Here is a 15,889-nt window from a genome sequence, read left to right as displayed (position 1 = left end):
AGCGGCGAATTCTGATGTCTCGTGCAAAACTGCTATGGCGCATGTGCGTCTAAACTCGCATGCTGTTTCTCAGACATGATTAGCAGAAATGTAGTGTTTTTACTAAACACCGCGGAACTTTCGAGTATATCAGTCTAAAAAAATGTCACGGAAGCCAAATGCATTAGCCATTAAATATTCCCAAGTGCCAAAGTCAGAAAAGCACATAAAAAGATATGTGGTAAACATTGGGAGACCCCAGAAATTGCGATGTGTGTATATTTAGGCTCACGTGGCAATGCCGGCATGTCTACGCCAAGCAATAAAAATACCTCGAATTGAAATGAGTACCCTTGTCTGAGCAGAACTATGTCGTCTGCGTTGATATCAAGAAGGATGAGGCTAAGATGCGGGTGCTGGTAGATGAAACTGAGGAACCGCTCTCCACTTGTCTCGTTGAAGAGGATGGGAGATTCCGGCAGCTTATCCTTGAAGTAGCTCAGCAGGATCGGTGAAGGCGCCTCGCCAGAGGCCACTTTCTCCTTAAAAAAAAACAAAAATGCAGACCCGACGCTTGCACTGTTGTCATTCTAAAGAGGATGTTTTTCAAAGCAAATATAGACTATCAATTCTTCAAATTCAGGAACGTGTTTACCGTATTAGCAATTTATTGTTGTTAGCTCCGAAGCTCAAGAAGACATGCAAACGCTCACGCCTGAGCCTTAATTGCCCGCTCGAGCAAGTACAGGGTGAACTACTCCCACAAGTCCAGCTTTTGCTCACGCCATCTGCAAGACAACTCTAAGTTAGTATATTCTGCACCAACTTCAAAGGCGACTCGCACTACTCGAAAACAGGTTGACTAAGCTATCGAGCAAACCCCGATAGAGGATGTATAAGTAGACATGTTCTGGTATGAAATACCGCTTTAAAATACACTTTCTTCGAAGAAAATAATGAGGTACATCAACATACTTTTGGAGTACATTATGACACAATTTCGCCACACAATGCAATATTCGTCAGTGTAGTTGTTCTGTTATTGACGTACCTATATGGAACAGGGCCTCCCTCAGCAATACCGTAAAGGGCGTTCAAATGTGGGCTGCATTTAAGCCAACATCCATACACGGGTTAAGTTCTCTGCCTGAGCTATTTGCAAAGGCAGTAGCAGCAGTTGCAACAATTGTTGCCAAATAACGCGAGGATTGACTTACCATTTCGTTGCAGAACTCTCATATCTAAATAAGAAGACCAGCATTCTTCCAGCAATAGTGCTAACATTCTACATGGGAATCTCATGATCGGTGTCGTGTTGCCGACACGCTGAAAATGCTGTGTTTTTGTTACAGCTCTGAAATTATTTGCCGGATAGCGTTGTGCGTAATCTCTACAGGAATTTGCGGAGCTGGCGTTTTTCTTTCATTTGTCTTACACCTCAGCTCTTACCAACTGCTGCGGTTTTACGACCCAAAACCACGATATGATCATTCCAGACGCCGTAATGCAAAGCACCGTAAATTTAGACCGCCTCGCGTTATTTAACGCGCACCTATAGTTAAGTACGCGGACCTCTAGCACTTTCTTTCTTCTGGCGAGCACCATAATCACTAGATCACTGCGGCGAGAATACCTCAGCTTTTTAGATGCACGGGCTAGTAAATGTTTGTGAAAGTCAAGTTTTGTATCGATCTATTGATATTAGTGCGCACGTATTTTTAGTTCAACGTAAAACTCTTTCAACAGAGAAGTTGTTTAAGCTCGTCGTAATTTGTCTGTCCGAAACAGAATTGATCATCGTCATGAGCCGGCACGTGCTCTCTACATTTTCTTCTTCATCTTCGTCCTCTTCTGCTTCGCTCGTAGAGCACGTGCAGTGATTTCTGCGGCGTGGCAAAACTGCGCGTCGTCTGCTACAGCACTTCCGGTTCACGGAACCTTCAAGGCTCAGCTCTTCGCTGCTTCAAGTTGTGTGCGGTTCAGTGTAATCGGGGAGGAGTCAAGATAACTGGTAACAACCGCGTCGCAGAAAGTACGTGTTTTGTCCCCGATTACACTGAACGGTACACACCTTGAAACAGCGAAGAGCTAGGCATCGAACCGGAAAATGTCATTTCTCTGTCCAACTATACCTTTATGGTCGAGAGAACGAGCACACAGAGAGAGAAAGAACGAGAGAAAGAAAGAGAGATACATAAAGAGAGAAAGAAACTCTTGATGAAAAAAAATCCCTGAGCAGGCGCAATTCGACCCCGCGTACTCTCGATCCGAGGGTGAGCGTTTTAACCCCTCTGGTATCCAGGCACGAAAGCAGAGCATAGCATAGCCTTGTGTAGTATAGTGTAACAAGGGGTGTGAAAGAGAATGAGCATCAGGAAGAGATCTGATGCTGAGCAGGAGGGAAAGCAAAAGGGGAGAGCGTAAAGCATAGCGTAGAAAGAATGAGGAAAAAAAAGAGAGAGAAATAAATGCAGAAAGAGAAAGAAAGGAATGTGAGAGGAACAAACATAGAAAGAGAAAGAAATAGAGAGAGGTAGAGAAAGAAATAAATGAATAGAAATAAGCACAGAAAAAACAAACACATAGAAACAACAGAGAGAAGAGACAAGAAATAAATGGAGGAAGAAAGAAAGAGAAAATTTGGAAATCTTAGCAAAAGAGAAAAGGCTAGGACTACCTAGATGCCTATCAGCCCCGCTGTCTCTTTAGCATTGCGCCTCCAGTGCGAGCTACGCTAATTTTTTTTTCTTAACGAAGCACTGACGCCAGCATACGAGCTGATCACTTGAAGACTACACCGAGTGCACCACTTTGTACTACAGAAGGCCAAATCGCTGTCAGCCATGTAGAGCTATAGGCTATAAAATACTCACAAAACATAAACCGACAGATATGTTAAGCAGAACACTGGGAGGATTCAGATATTCTAAAGACTTCACGTTGAGTACACTATCAGGCACATTTTTAAACCTCGAGTAGCAAGTTCACACTGATCGGTCATATTCGACATTTGTGCCGTTTATTGTATACCCAGAAATGCACACATGACTGATGAATGATGACATGATGGAATGCCTGCACAAATATTTTTACTGATTTTCTTTTGTTTTTATATGACTTTTTGTGTGTTTATTTCAGAAAGAAAAATGAAGGGACACCTGCAACGAAAACTAAGTGACATTGCTTAACAAACGTGAGGATAGATGATTGGGTATATACTTCACGACCTATGCATAACCCTAATACTTATGCACGCCGATTTGAAGATTACCGTGGTTTTACCGCAACGAAGTCATTGTTTGTTCGTCAGTCGATTAGTCTCGAGAAAAACAACTGCAGACAACAACAACTGGCTCAAGCGAAACCCCGTGTTGATGAATTTCTCATCCCTTGAAGCTAACTACAGATATAGTTACTTCCAGAGAAACATCTCGCATACCCCGCATACTTTCTTTTCATCCTATAGGGACGGGCAACGAGCCGTTGCCTCGTGAATAGGATAATCAAATATTTAACGCAGGTATTATTGCCCCAAGAATGCTAGCCATACGGAACATCGAAATATGCTTTGTTTCGCTGATATGCGCTGGCATCATGAACATGGAATACAGAAAGCAAAGTTATGCGCCTCACCTCTTCGTCGAGAAAGATATCATATGGCTCGCCCTCGAAGCACCTATGCAGCACAAAGAGAACACGAAAGATGCGCAATATGTCAGCGTTATTTTGAGATCATAAACTGCTGCATGCATGCAAATGAGCGCGTTATCATATCAACTGAGAAGTAATGTACACTACATAGTATATACGAACCGCCTGTACTAAAATATTTCTCGCGGCGAGTACAGAATAATGCTGATGGGATGTTCTTTCATTCTCCGGCTCCTACACCTCATAAATCAACATGGTAATACAGAAGACATATGCATGAGCTAGAGAGGACATCCTGGCATTCGGAAGTTTGCGAAACGTATGCGAAATGGCAGCGTTGGCAGTGTTTGGTGTGATCCGTGCTCGATTATGTGCACAAACAATATGAAATAACGAAGAAAGTACAACTGCGAGGTACAGTTGTTGCAAACACGCAGGTAGTATGCTTTCATTTGCATACATTACGAGATGAGAATGCTCAACGAATGCAAATGCATGGCTGATTATATGCCAGTAGAAAATGTCACATTCTTTTTTTTTCTGCTGCCAGCATACTGTATCTGTGTTACTAGATGACAGCAGGCATACAAAAATCACTTATGAATAAACTCGAAAACTAGTGATGAAATCGTTTGAAGAAGTTTAGCAGAGCTAGGAATAAGAACAAGGCGAAAACGCAACCTGTGCATGCGCTCCCGTACAAACAAGAGAGCCCAGTACGTGGAGATATCGCGTAATGAACAGGGCCTCTTTTGCGCCTTGTTGATACTATCGCAACATGTCAAAAATATTTTTGTCTGGTATGCTCTGCAGTGAGGCGTATAAAAAACTGATTGTTACATCACGATATTTAAGCTCAACGTGTTCACTCTGAAGAAAAAAAACGTGTTTGAACGTCATGTTTATTGATTTTTGCGCTCTCCAATTTCCCATCAGTTTATGTTCGTCTACCATATCTTTCTTTACATTAGTAGTAAGAAAGAAGAAATGCATGCAGCGCTGCCAGTATTACAGTCGTTATTTTTCGAATCACCTTGATTTTCTTTTCGCAGACTCTTACTTTTGATGCATTGGATGGCAGTGCTCCGATGTGTCGGCCAAGGATTTGTTTTACACTGCATCACGTCATCAGGCTTTGTCAAGTTACTTGGAATCAGCATAATGTCCGACCCTTTCTGCAATGAGCACAATTAAAACACATTGTCTATTCACTGTACGTCTACAGCCGCGAGGAACGTGCCAGCCTATTTCAGTAGCATTATCTTCGTTATTCAACGTTGTGGTGTCTGCTGTGTCAAAACATTCAAGTGCGGCAACATATCGTAACACAGAGCTACCCCGCCCTACTAATGTTCTGAATCGTGTTACAGGAACTAGCCATGTAATTATGAATTATACAGTGTATCCAAGCACTGACCTTGAAAACATGCCAGACTTTGAAGCTTTGCGAAAGTGCTCCTGTAGAATATCAGCGATGGTATGCTTTACCCTGCAAAGTAGAAATTAAATTCGTTGTCTCTTGCCTTCTAAAGAAAATCTGTCCCTAGCTCATAGACGCACGCCCAAACATTGCCGAAAAACTAAGTTTACTTCTAACTGCTACTATGGATCTATGAAGTACTTTTGTTGAAGACTAGGCTCTAGGTGCGCAGGATTAAACGGTGCTAGCCACATGGGATGTACTGTATGGGGAAGCTAAGAACTCGTACGTTGATGCTTACATAGAAAAACTGAAGCTCAGTAGGCAAAATGTATCAATTTTTTAATGGGAGCCTGCGCTCTGATACTGGGGGATCTGATAATGCGCGTCTAAAGAACCGAACAATATTCATTCAGCCACTACTTCAAACACAAGGCTATAGAAGTACCTAACAGTGACTCTACAATTGTCGAGCGATTGGCGGAGATTATGTTGTGGCAACGGACATTGAAATCGTCAGAAATAGCTTTTAGTGATGCTCACAGAGTACACAGATGGCAAATTCCCAACAGGGATTCCAAGTGGCGGGAATGGCACAAGGACGCGCAACTTCCGGTAGCCCTTTAGCACAAACGCCGATTCCGCGGCCTTCTCCGACAGGAAACTTGCTGAGACCTGCATTTATTGGACAAAACTATCCATGGTTAGGAGAAACCAGACCACTTGGTGGATTCACTGATGTTTGAATAAACTGATGATAAAACTGCCGATCAGCGTTTTGTCGGTAGGTGGCTGCTAAAATACCATAGCTCCTTTCCTTTCAGTTGTAAATAACCAGCTCGTCTAGGAAATTAGCAGACAATAAAACAGATAAGGCCAGCCTTGAATCAGCTTGCAATGTGAACAAATGCCTACCGAATTGCGGAAATACTTTGCCTAATCATTTAGGTTTATTTTTGGTTATCTACATATAAGTCCGTAGGTTCGAAAGCTCTCGAGAAAGAACAAAATGGCTACATTTACTTCAAATCTGGAAGGCTTAAAATATAGAAGCATTTCAAAACCGAGCATTCGCATTCCGATTTCAGAGCTGCAGCCTCGACACGAATAGTTTGCCTTGTTAGAGGGTTCCGCCTTAAGGCAAATTTGTGAAACATTACGGTGTGGAGATGCATTAAACACATGGGGTTTTTGTGTATTGCAGGCGACTGAGTTATGAGCCAGATCATATGTTCTCTGTTAGCCACATGGTTTAGCCTTGAGCATGCAACATAAATGCTCTGTGACGTGTGCCATTATATGCATGTAGCTCTTTTAGGAGGTCCCCCGAAAGGAATGCCTCTTGCAGGCCTTCAAGTGTGCAAAATGTTGTAGGCATGCATATTTGGTTTATAATCGCTTTGGCTCCAGTTGCGTTAAACGCGTGTGACTCTGCATGCACAGCAAGTTAGGCAAAAAATAGAGCGGGTAAAAATGGTTATTTTGGTGCATATTAGCGCAGCGATAATGGAGGTTATTGGTACACTAAGTTAATTAGTCACGACGACGTGGTTATCTGCTGATCCACGTGTGCTTCTCTTTATTTCCAACATTGTGGATGTAAGTTTTTCGAAGTAATGGTTGCTCTAGTTCTGCGCCAAAGGAAGAATAAAGACGATAAGTAAGGACATGATCTCAGTTATCTTTATAGATGTCTGGTGCAGTTTGAATAATTTAATAAACATTTCGCAATATTGAACATTCTTTCATCCTATAGATATGACCTGCAATATTTGGTGCGACCTTTCATCACTAATGAAAATAATTTGGCCCATAGCCTAATAAATAGCGAGTTTTAGTATAGCGGAAAACAGCAAACGCAAGGGTTTAGCGTTAGCGTTAGCGTTGCGTGCTCCTAACTGCGCATGAGCAGAACGTAAACGTAGCCCGAGCTCTTACGTACGAACGCTATTTCTGGAATATAGCGTTCAACGCTAACGCACGCAAGAGATCCCGTACGTAGGGCAAGATGGCGGTGCCTGTTGAAGCGAGAGCCGTCCACTTCGAATCTTTGTAGCCGTCGTCCTGCATTATTAAACTTATTCATTCCCTAATAATGTTCGTGTTTGATTTAGATTTGAGTAATGAGGCTTCGCCAACCGTGTACCGCCGATAAAATAGCTCCGTTTTTGAGATACAAAGTGGATTTGCGCTGCAGAAGGCTTAGCAAGATTTGTTTGCAAGGTTCGCTCATGCTTTCTGTAGCAGCGCAGAGATGGCGACGCTGTCTTTAGTCGCCTCTTTCCAAGATACGGCCACAAGTGAAGCAGATACATGTCAGGCGTCGTTTCCCCTCATGCCTTTCGCGGCAGTGCATGAATGTGACGCGTGATGCGTCCCAGCTTAAAAGGCCAAGTAATAGGGGTGTTGAAGAATTTTCAAACGCGGCATGTTGACAGAAACCAGTGTGTCAGAACTCAACACTTCTGCAAACGCGACATGGAGACGCAACAGTCGTGACTTTGGATCAGCTCGACTTGGTGGCGCTTTTGTGGATTCTACAGTGCATTTAGTGTTTTTATGTCTAGATGGCACCGTATGTGCTTGCGTTAGCGTTAGCGGGAATGCCTTCCGCTGTACTAAAAGACCACCAGTTGGCACGCAGCGCGTTCTGTTTTAGCGTTAGCGTTGAGACGCACGCTAACGCTAACGTAAGCGTTTCCCGCTATACTAAAACTCGCTAATGTTTTGCTACCGTATGCTCATCAACGAGCACTCAGTGTTAGCTCGTTCATCGAATAGTACAAATTCTTTGTGAAATAAATGCTTTCTTTCTCTAAAAGAAATATGCGTTTTCCTCGCATCCGCGTGCTGGGGAATGTCAGATGATAATTTTTTTTTTCCCTGCGATGAGCATTTCCGCTAAACCTACTGCAAAATTACCGTCTTCTCGCTGTTGGCGTCTTCAGGGTGATCGGCGCTCAGCATGAGTTCCTCTGGGTATTCCGAGAAAGTGCGCCAGCGCTCCGGTAGCGTGGCGCTGTCCTTTTGAACGAATAGGTCGATGTACGTTTCTTGCTTGATGACGGGTGGTCGTCCAAGGAGACATGGTGTACCTTGTAAAGATTCATAGTACACTGTGCCATTCTTATGAATGTGCGCTAATATGCACGAAACACTTCTCAAGCATAATTACTAGGCTATGTGAATGCACCGACGCAAGCTAAGTATCGAAACTACACCAGTATCGAAGTAGTTAATTTACCAGTCTCAATCTCAGTTTCTCGGTCATTAAACCTGCATGTGAATAACAGTGTCTCTCTGTTATTGAGAAACACCCCGTTAATCATGCTGATTATTTCTCTACTCCAACAGCGTAATTTGAACTCTTCAAAATGTTCCTTCTGAAGCATATGTTAAGGCTGGGGTGAGAAAACACGTAGGTATAACATTCGGAATTCTGCTTAGTTTCTCAAGTAAATAGAAACATGTAAGGACAGTTGGTAGAAACGACATGGCGACAAGTATAGAAATTCTTTAGGGCCAATGCTTCAGCCTCAACTTGTCCTTATTACTTCTGTATCCATGACATCTGACATGATCAGCAAAAACGCTGGACAATTGAGCAGTTTTCGAAACATGCAGCGCGCGCTTTCCCCTAGCGACGAAGTTTGAGGAGAGGCGCTCCGGCCAGCAAACGTCCGTTGGAATTTGAAAGCGCTGAGCGCAATGAGGCTTGTTCTCGCATACTGTGGCTGTATGCTTCGGTAGTGTTTGGACACGCTAGTGCGTATAGTGTAGAACCGTAGGCAAGCGTTTCACGAAGATTTTACACCCTATAGCAGGTGGCAGAAGCAGACAAATGACATCTACCCAAACTGCTATCTGAAGTGCTACGCTTTACCGCCATGTGTACGCCAAGACAGGCATGGTCTTCAAGCCTATACGAGGAATATCTTACGCTCGCTCTTCTGATTATCCAAATACTAACCAGAAACTTTGCAAATACTTTCAAAGCTGCTCCTTTGAGAATTGCTGACAGTTTTCTTTCAGAATGAAATATACTAATAATTAAAACGGGAAACTTCTTCTGCATGGTAAAGAAAGCATTAGCGATCAACTCAAGTAAGACTCCGCTCACCAAAGTGGGCTGTACTTCAAGCAGTGCACAGTACAATTTTCGCCGCTGTCGCAGTGGCAGCAGTAACCCTGAAACGGCGTATTTTCTATAAAAAATATTATGTCATAAAAGGAAGCATCCTATTATGTTCACTTGCCTTAAGAGCCTTATTTTTCTGTGTGTGGCCTGCGCAAACGGTCAATTCACACGTATCATGTACCACGACCTTCTCTGTGACTTTTCCGTTGACAGTCTGCCAGAAATGAAATGAGGAAACAAAAAAAAAACAACAAAACGAGTCAACATCTTCGCACAAATATGCACTGCACACATCTTGCACATTCAATCTTGATGACATTGTTGAAAAAATATAGCTTGGCTTAGGGTTATTCTCAATATATTTCTCTGCCGTTCGTAACTCAATTTCTTTCAGTTCTCTTATACGTGGCCTGCTCGTTTTTTTTCATTAAGCCTTCTTTGACTGCTTAAGTTCATTTTTAATCAATGTGCAATGAGCGTTTCTGAACGAAAGCTAAATTAATCAAACGAATAGCAGAAAAAAATGAACTGCTCTCATCGGATTATCTAGAGAAAATCAAGGAAACAGAGTATTCAAAAACCAAGGAATTAACACAGAATTAAATGCAGCGAATCTAAACACTGCAGTTCCACTGAACTATGAACGATGCTTGACAAAAATTGTCTCGTAAACAATATACTTCCATGCAGCTCTTAATGCCGGCCCTGTGGTTCGAAGTATAATTTTCCTTATTGATGCTGTTCCTGACTGTGTTATCTGTGAGGACATTAACAGGCATTCTCATTTCTCTCTGCTTCCTTCAATTGCAGAAAGTATTTTCTTTGTTTAACTTTTAGAATTTGATTTGCAGTGCTCAAGAAAGCTTCATATAATGGCGCAAAAATTTAAGTGACAAGCAATCTCGCATTAAGAGCTTATGCAGTCTTGCCGCATGCCCTAATCCGAGAAAGCATTGTGAGGTAAAAATTGTTAAACTGTTTTTACTACTTGTATAGGGCTGAAAAAAGCATCAGGGCGTTCGTATTCCTGAACTTCCCTACTCCAAGGGGCCCAGGCCTCACGTATTCGACTGCGTTGATCGGCAGTTGATACTGATTTCATTCTTCCGTGCAGCACGGCCATCTGACCCACATGATTATCTCAGAGGACCCGTAGGATTCCGTGTTAAAATAACATTCCACGAATAACAGCTGTGTAATTGCTGATCGTATGAGAGTAACATGCTTATGGTATGAAAAACGTATTACCAAAGTATTCTACTCACCGCTACGTATTTCATAGGGTAGGCAAGCAGTAATTCCTCTTGTCGAAGCCGAATCACAATGGTATTAAAAGACGGGATGTCCTCTCCTTTCTGGTTCATATACTTCGGTTAAGTGAACGTAGCCCTTTCCTTTGTTCCCTACCAGGAAAAAAAATTATATATCATGAAATTCGGCATCATGACACACTTCTGTCATAATACTGACATTCTAATTTAGTAATAAGATAAAGTTGTTACTGCGATAGCAATTATATGGACAGTCTCGGCTGGATTTTACCGTCGCCGTCATGCACCGTATACTTATATGTATATAAATAAATATATATATATATATATATATATATATATAAGCCCCAAAGAAAAGTAATTCAGAAAAATGCTTCCGAAGCGCGGAATCGAACCAGGGACCTCTTGCTCCGCAGCGAGTGGCGCTAACCACTACGCCATGAAACGCAGTTCCTCCACGTAGCTGGCGGAGAGCGTAATATACACACCCTGTACCGCTGAACGGACTCAGAGTCGGCAGACGCTTATAAGCGTTTCTTCATTACCAGCGAGATGGCGCTAGGAGCGCGACAGGCGCATTTAAAATTAGTCGGCTAGCTCACTCGCTTCTTCTTATATTTGCGCAGGGAGAACCTTGCCCTGTCTGCTCGCGCGGTTTTCTCACGGTAAGGGGAAGAGGGATGTTTCGAGCTTTCACCGTGGTCCGCCCTCATGTTACGGAGCGTATCAAAGTCAGTCGAGCTGAAGGGACGCCGCTAAACGAACAAACAGAAGATGAGCGCAAAGTATCAAGTGTCACAGCTCGACTTAAAGCAGGCTAGTTTCCTTCCCTGCTTCGGCCGCCTTTGCAACAGGAGCGTTGTTCAAATTGAGAGTATCCATTGGCGAGCCTCACTTCGTATAGCATTAGTTTCTTGCTATCGCATTCACTGCTTCGACCTTGCGGCGAAACTGTGACTTTTTATATTTATCCGAATAATTAGGATAGTATTACGTATAGTTCTTGAGGCACATCGAAGCACAAGAAAGGCATCAAATTACATTATGTGCACATCTTCAACGTGGCGGTTCAAAAGTTCTGAAAGTATTTTAGAACATAATTGGCATTAATAAACAAAGTAGGATATTATCGGGCATTCACACGCAAAAGCACACTTGCTAATGCTCTTTGGAGCTCAGGTCATTCATATTCATTGTGAAAACTGTCTCCTGTCAGCATCCCAGAATAAAAACTAATTTTCTTCACGAATGAACTCCTAATGTCGACGGCGTGCGGCTTGTGCAAGAGGCAATGACACCTGATATTCCCTTCACATGAGCATAACCGACAGCTTACCCCAGGCGTGTTGTTGACAAGCAGCGTCACTTGTATCTTGTTCTTGCATTTGGTGAGGCCGTTGTGCACTTCATCCGGTTCGTACGCCTCGTTGTTGCATGGCGCCAGCAGCGCTTTCATCCGAACGTCGGCGAAAGCCAGCGCGCAAGGCGCAGTCACTGCGGCGATGACAAGGAAGGCGGCGACTGGGTTCATGGCGGGCCTCATCCGTTACTGTTCATACCGAGTTGGAGGTCCCCAGTCTTACCCGCCCGAGCCGGAACCCCAAGTCGCATTGCCGCAGGACAGCGTGGCTTTATTTTGCTTGCACACTTGCCTCTTTTTGCATGGCGCCTGCCCACTACAGGGGATTGGCAAAGGAACCAGCGGTTAAGACAACGGTGGTTAGTAAGATTTTTAAATAACGCAAAAGTACTATAAGAAATGGAAGTATGGACAGATTTTAGATATAATAACACTAAAGTGAAGATTTTTGTCGCTTTCACGGGGCATACCTTCTTTAACATTTTTTTCGCACGGTATATTGATTATATATATATATATATAACATTTTTTATCACAGTGTATTCCCTTCCTGGTGTAATGCTGCGTAGATAATTGTGGACACTAGACATATTATAAAATACAAGAGTTACAGATGCCTTCTGCCCGAAATAACAAATAAAACGTTTCGGTAACTATGTGCGCTCAGTTCAGTATGTGCCAACAGGACACCTCCGGCATTATGACTAAGGGAATAAGTATGCCCCACTGCCTATGTATCCATTCTCTGCTAGCCAAAAACGAATAATTACAAGTTTCAAAAGGTAATCCAAACGAGAAGAATCTGTTAATCAAGAGTAAGGGATTTAAGGGAACCGTACTTTGTGCTTGTTGGTATTCTATACAAAAAACACAGCGCGACGGACGAAACCTCGGAGGGTTTTCGTTCAACGCTGCGTTCCTCTTGTCTTACATTAGCATTTGTTTTTTGCTGTTTCTTTCATGTAAGGAGTGTGTGGGCAGCCAGCCCACTTATTGCATGTAATAATGCATTCGTAGTCACGGCGTCTCATCTTACAGTGGTCTCCATCCTACTGACCTATTGATGTCGATGTCGCTGTGTAGTAATTATGTCGTCATTATCTTCATAGAAGGGTTAAACATTTGTTATGATATCGTTTTAAACTTTTCATCAGTGAGAACCTTCGCTATGGCCTTCTTACACATTACAAGGAAGCTTTCTAGCACTGATTGTCGATCCTAGAAGCCGTGAACGTAGCCTGTAACCGAAATAATGGCACTCTTACTGCTGGCAGTCCATATGAAGCATACCGACAGGCATGCCCAAAAAATACCCAAAAATGCAGTGTTTACTTCTAACTGCAACGGATCGGTGTTAAAGCCCTTATGAAATAAGCAATATGACTCTAATATCGCCACAACATTTATAGGCATTAAGTTATCTTGTGGAATTTGGAGTACTACAGCAACTGCATTATACTAGCACTGTTGTGGAAGCAATGGTGAGGATGATTCCGCCAGATTGTTTTCTTTCATTTTTAATCTGTTGACATGTTTTCTCAAATATATTTTTCAGATTTCTATATTACGCCATCATGCTTCGTCACACAATATTATGCCATTTCACAGGTTCTTAACATCTTTCTCTTACCTGACATGAGGCAGTGGGTTTTGCCCATTGCGCAAGCTTCAGTCTGCCGCCCGCAAGCTGCGGACAATTCGTGGTCCTTTTCAAAATTTCGGCGCTCCGCTTTGCGGTGGCTTCGGCGCTAAACTGAGAAGGCCGAAGGCCGTCGACGCCAGTCATCGTTCCGTCCCAGGAAGCCGCGGGGAATCTGAAGTGTGAGCGACCATGAGCCAGGCCAAGCTGGGACAAGGGCCGAGGCGTGGCTCAGACGTGGTTGTACTGGTCAGCGCGTCACACACCAGGATATGTGGGCCGGCAGCCGCTGAACACGAGCTGAGGAATGCGGGTGCGGCCGCCATTGCGGCACCACCCTCGTCCCGCCGGAGGCTGTCCTACGACATGGGGCAGCTAACTGAGGTTAGCAATCGACAAGAACGGGCGAGTTAGGATTGATCCATAACTTGAGATATCTCAGGAGGGATGGAAGCACCAGAGTCTGTCATGTGTGCTTGTCCGTCTTCCGTTCCGGTTAGCGCGAAGTTTAGGCAGAGAAAGTGATTTGTCTTAGATTCAGCCCGCATGGTACTCGTAGTATTTCGGCATTTATCAGCCGTCCTTAGGCCACAGTTTACGCGAATCTCGCAGAATCGTTTGAAAGAACTATTGCCATTGAATACTAGCACACGGTGTTGTGATGCTTCGAACGTATTCTCCGACCAGCATCGATTACGGTTTCATTTCGTAGGGAATACGCGGGTAAATGCAGTTACATACGAGGTTACCTTGGTACCTTTACTCGCATTGATGAAATTAATCGAATATTCTTATTTCTCACATGTTTTGCCCGGCTAAACTTTACTACGCATTGTTAAGAGTTGTGAAATATTGATGTTGCTGACACGCTTTGAAGCGTTCCGTGTTCTCTAGTATATCGAATCATGCATATAGCGCTCATGGAAATCACAATTTTCCTCTTTACTTTTCCCTACTCCGTGACAGGATGCAGTGATTGCCGAGGAGGGCCATGGGCCGAACTTCGAGTGCGACATAGACTTCTCCGTGGACGAACAGGGCGTAACACCAGTGGTGCGCCTCGTTCACCACGGGCCTAGCTCGTACTTGGAAATGATCGAACGGGAGGCGCACGCGAGCAGACACGCAGTGTCCCCGCAGCCGCCTATGCTCATGAGCCGCTCGCCGTCACCACAAAGCAGGTCCGCCTCGCCTTTCACCCGCCCACCAACGCCCTCGCACGCCCTTTGTCGCCGAAATTCAGAGTCATGTCCCCACAGCAGGCGGCCAGATTGTCCTCGTTTAGGGCGACGACTTCTAGGTGCGAATATGCGCCGTAGCAATCTCTCTTAAAGAAAACCGAAACCTTTCTTAAGGATAGCTGTCGGCCTTGGTTCACGGAAACTGCACTAACCAAATTTAGGAGTCACTAGATTGCAGTACTTGGCTCTAGAAGCAGTTTTCTAGCATAACGCGGATGTGGAATCGAGCTCTCACAATAAATACGCATTCTATAAAATGCCTGTCTGAGAAAAAAATTACTGTATTAAAGCTACGACGAAAATATTCTGCATTTTAAAGTTTTCAAAACTGTCTGTTAGGGACTACAAGAATCTTGAACCATGGGGAATTTACGGAAATTGTTTCGATAGTGCTGCGCAGCAAGAGCTTCTGACGACATAAAGTTACATGGCCCCTCCAGAACGTTTCATATCTTTCTACAACAGCAGTGTGCACAAAACGTTCTTGGTACCCTTACTCAGCTAGAAAAATTCTAAATCCTCATTTGCCTCCTAAAGGTGGTCTGTTTTAGAAAAAGATACCGCTCCATTTATCTCTCCGTTGACTACGCTTTCTAAACCTGGGACAAAAATTTGAAGATATGTGTAAAAAATATGTAAATGTCTAGTGCGAATACGCAACGTGCTAGCGCTTACAATCGTTTTTCAAGGATTCGTTCAATGAAAGCTGCAGTGCCAGTTTAGGCTCTAAAGCCTTCTGCAGCTTGGCACGAGGACGATGGTCCGAATCCCGGCTCTTGAGGTCGTATACAAAAGGGGTGAAATGCAAAACCTCCCTACAATTTTATAGAGGTGTACCGTGATGAGCCCAGTTGGTCAAGTTTAACTAGGAGTCCCCTACTACGGCGTTCTACACTTGAGTCCTCTACAAATGACGTTCTGAACAAAACCCTGAAGTTAGGTTTTTTGTGTGTTGAAACGCATGCATATTTTGTTGCAGTATCATCAGAAATCCCATGTCGCCACGGTCCGCACAGCAGGCGCAAGTTTGCCGGTACGCTAGTCAAAAGCAGAGTCGCTCGGGTTCGTGGCACCACGGGAGGTCACTACCGTCGTCGCGTCCCCAGTCAGGAACAACTCTGGTCAAGATAATGGAGGATTGTAGGCTTTGCGCCAAGAAGAGGAAGGCGATGGATGAGGTGCGTGCACAT

At 43.8% G+C, this 15,889-nt stretch overlaps 1 pseudogene; it reads right to left on the bottom strand.

Annotated features, from left to right (window-relative positions):
* Window positions 1–267: 267 nt before the first annotated feature.
* Window positions 268–11,990, bottom strand: LOC125756233 (uncharacterized; annotated as a pseudogene).
* Window positions 11,991–15,889: the final 3,899 nt, after the last annotated feature.

The sequence above is a fragment of the Rhipicephalus sanguineus genome, unplaced genomic scaffold, assembly GCF_013339695.2.
Source record: "Rhipicephalus sanguineus isolate Rsan-2018 unplaced genomic scaffold, BIME_Rsan_1.4 Seq1075, whole genome shotgun sequence".
Taxonomy (NCBI): Eukaryota; Metazoa; Arthropoda; class Arachnida; order Ixodida; family Ixodidae; genus Rhipicephalus; species Rhipicephalus sanguineus.
Note: the sequence above shows the minus strand (reverse complement) of the source record. Positions and strands in the feature narration are given on the sequence as shown.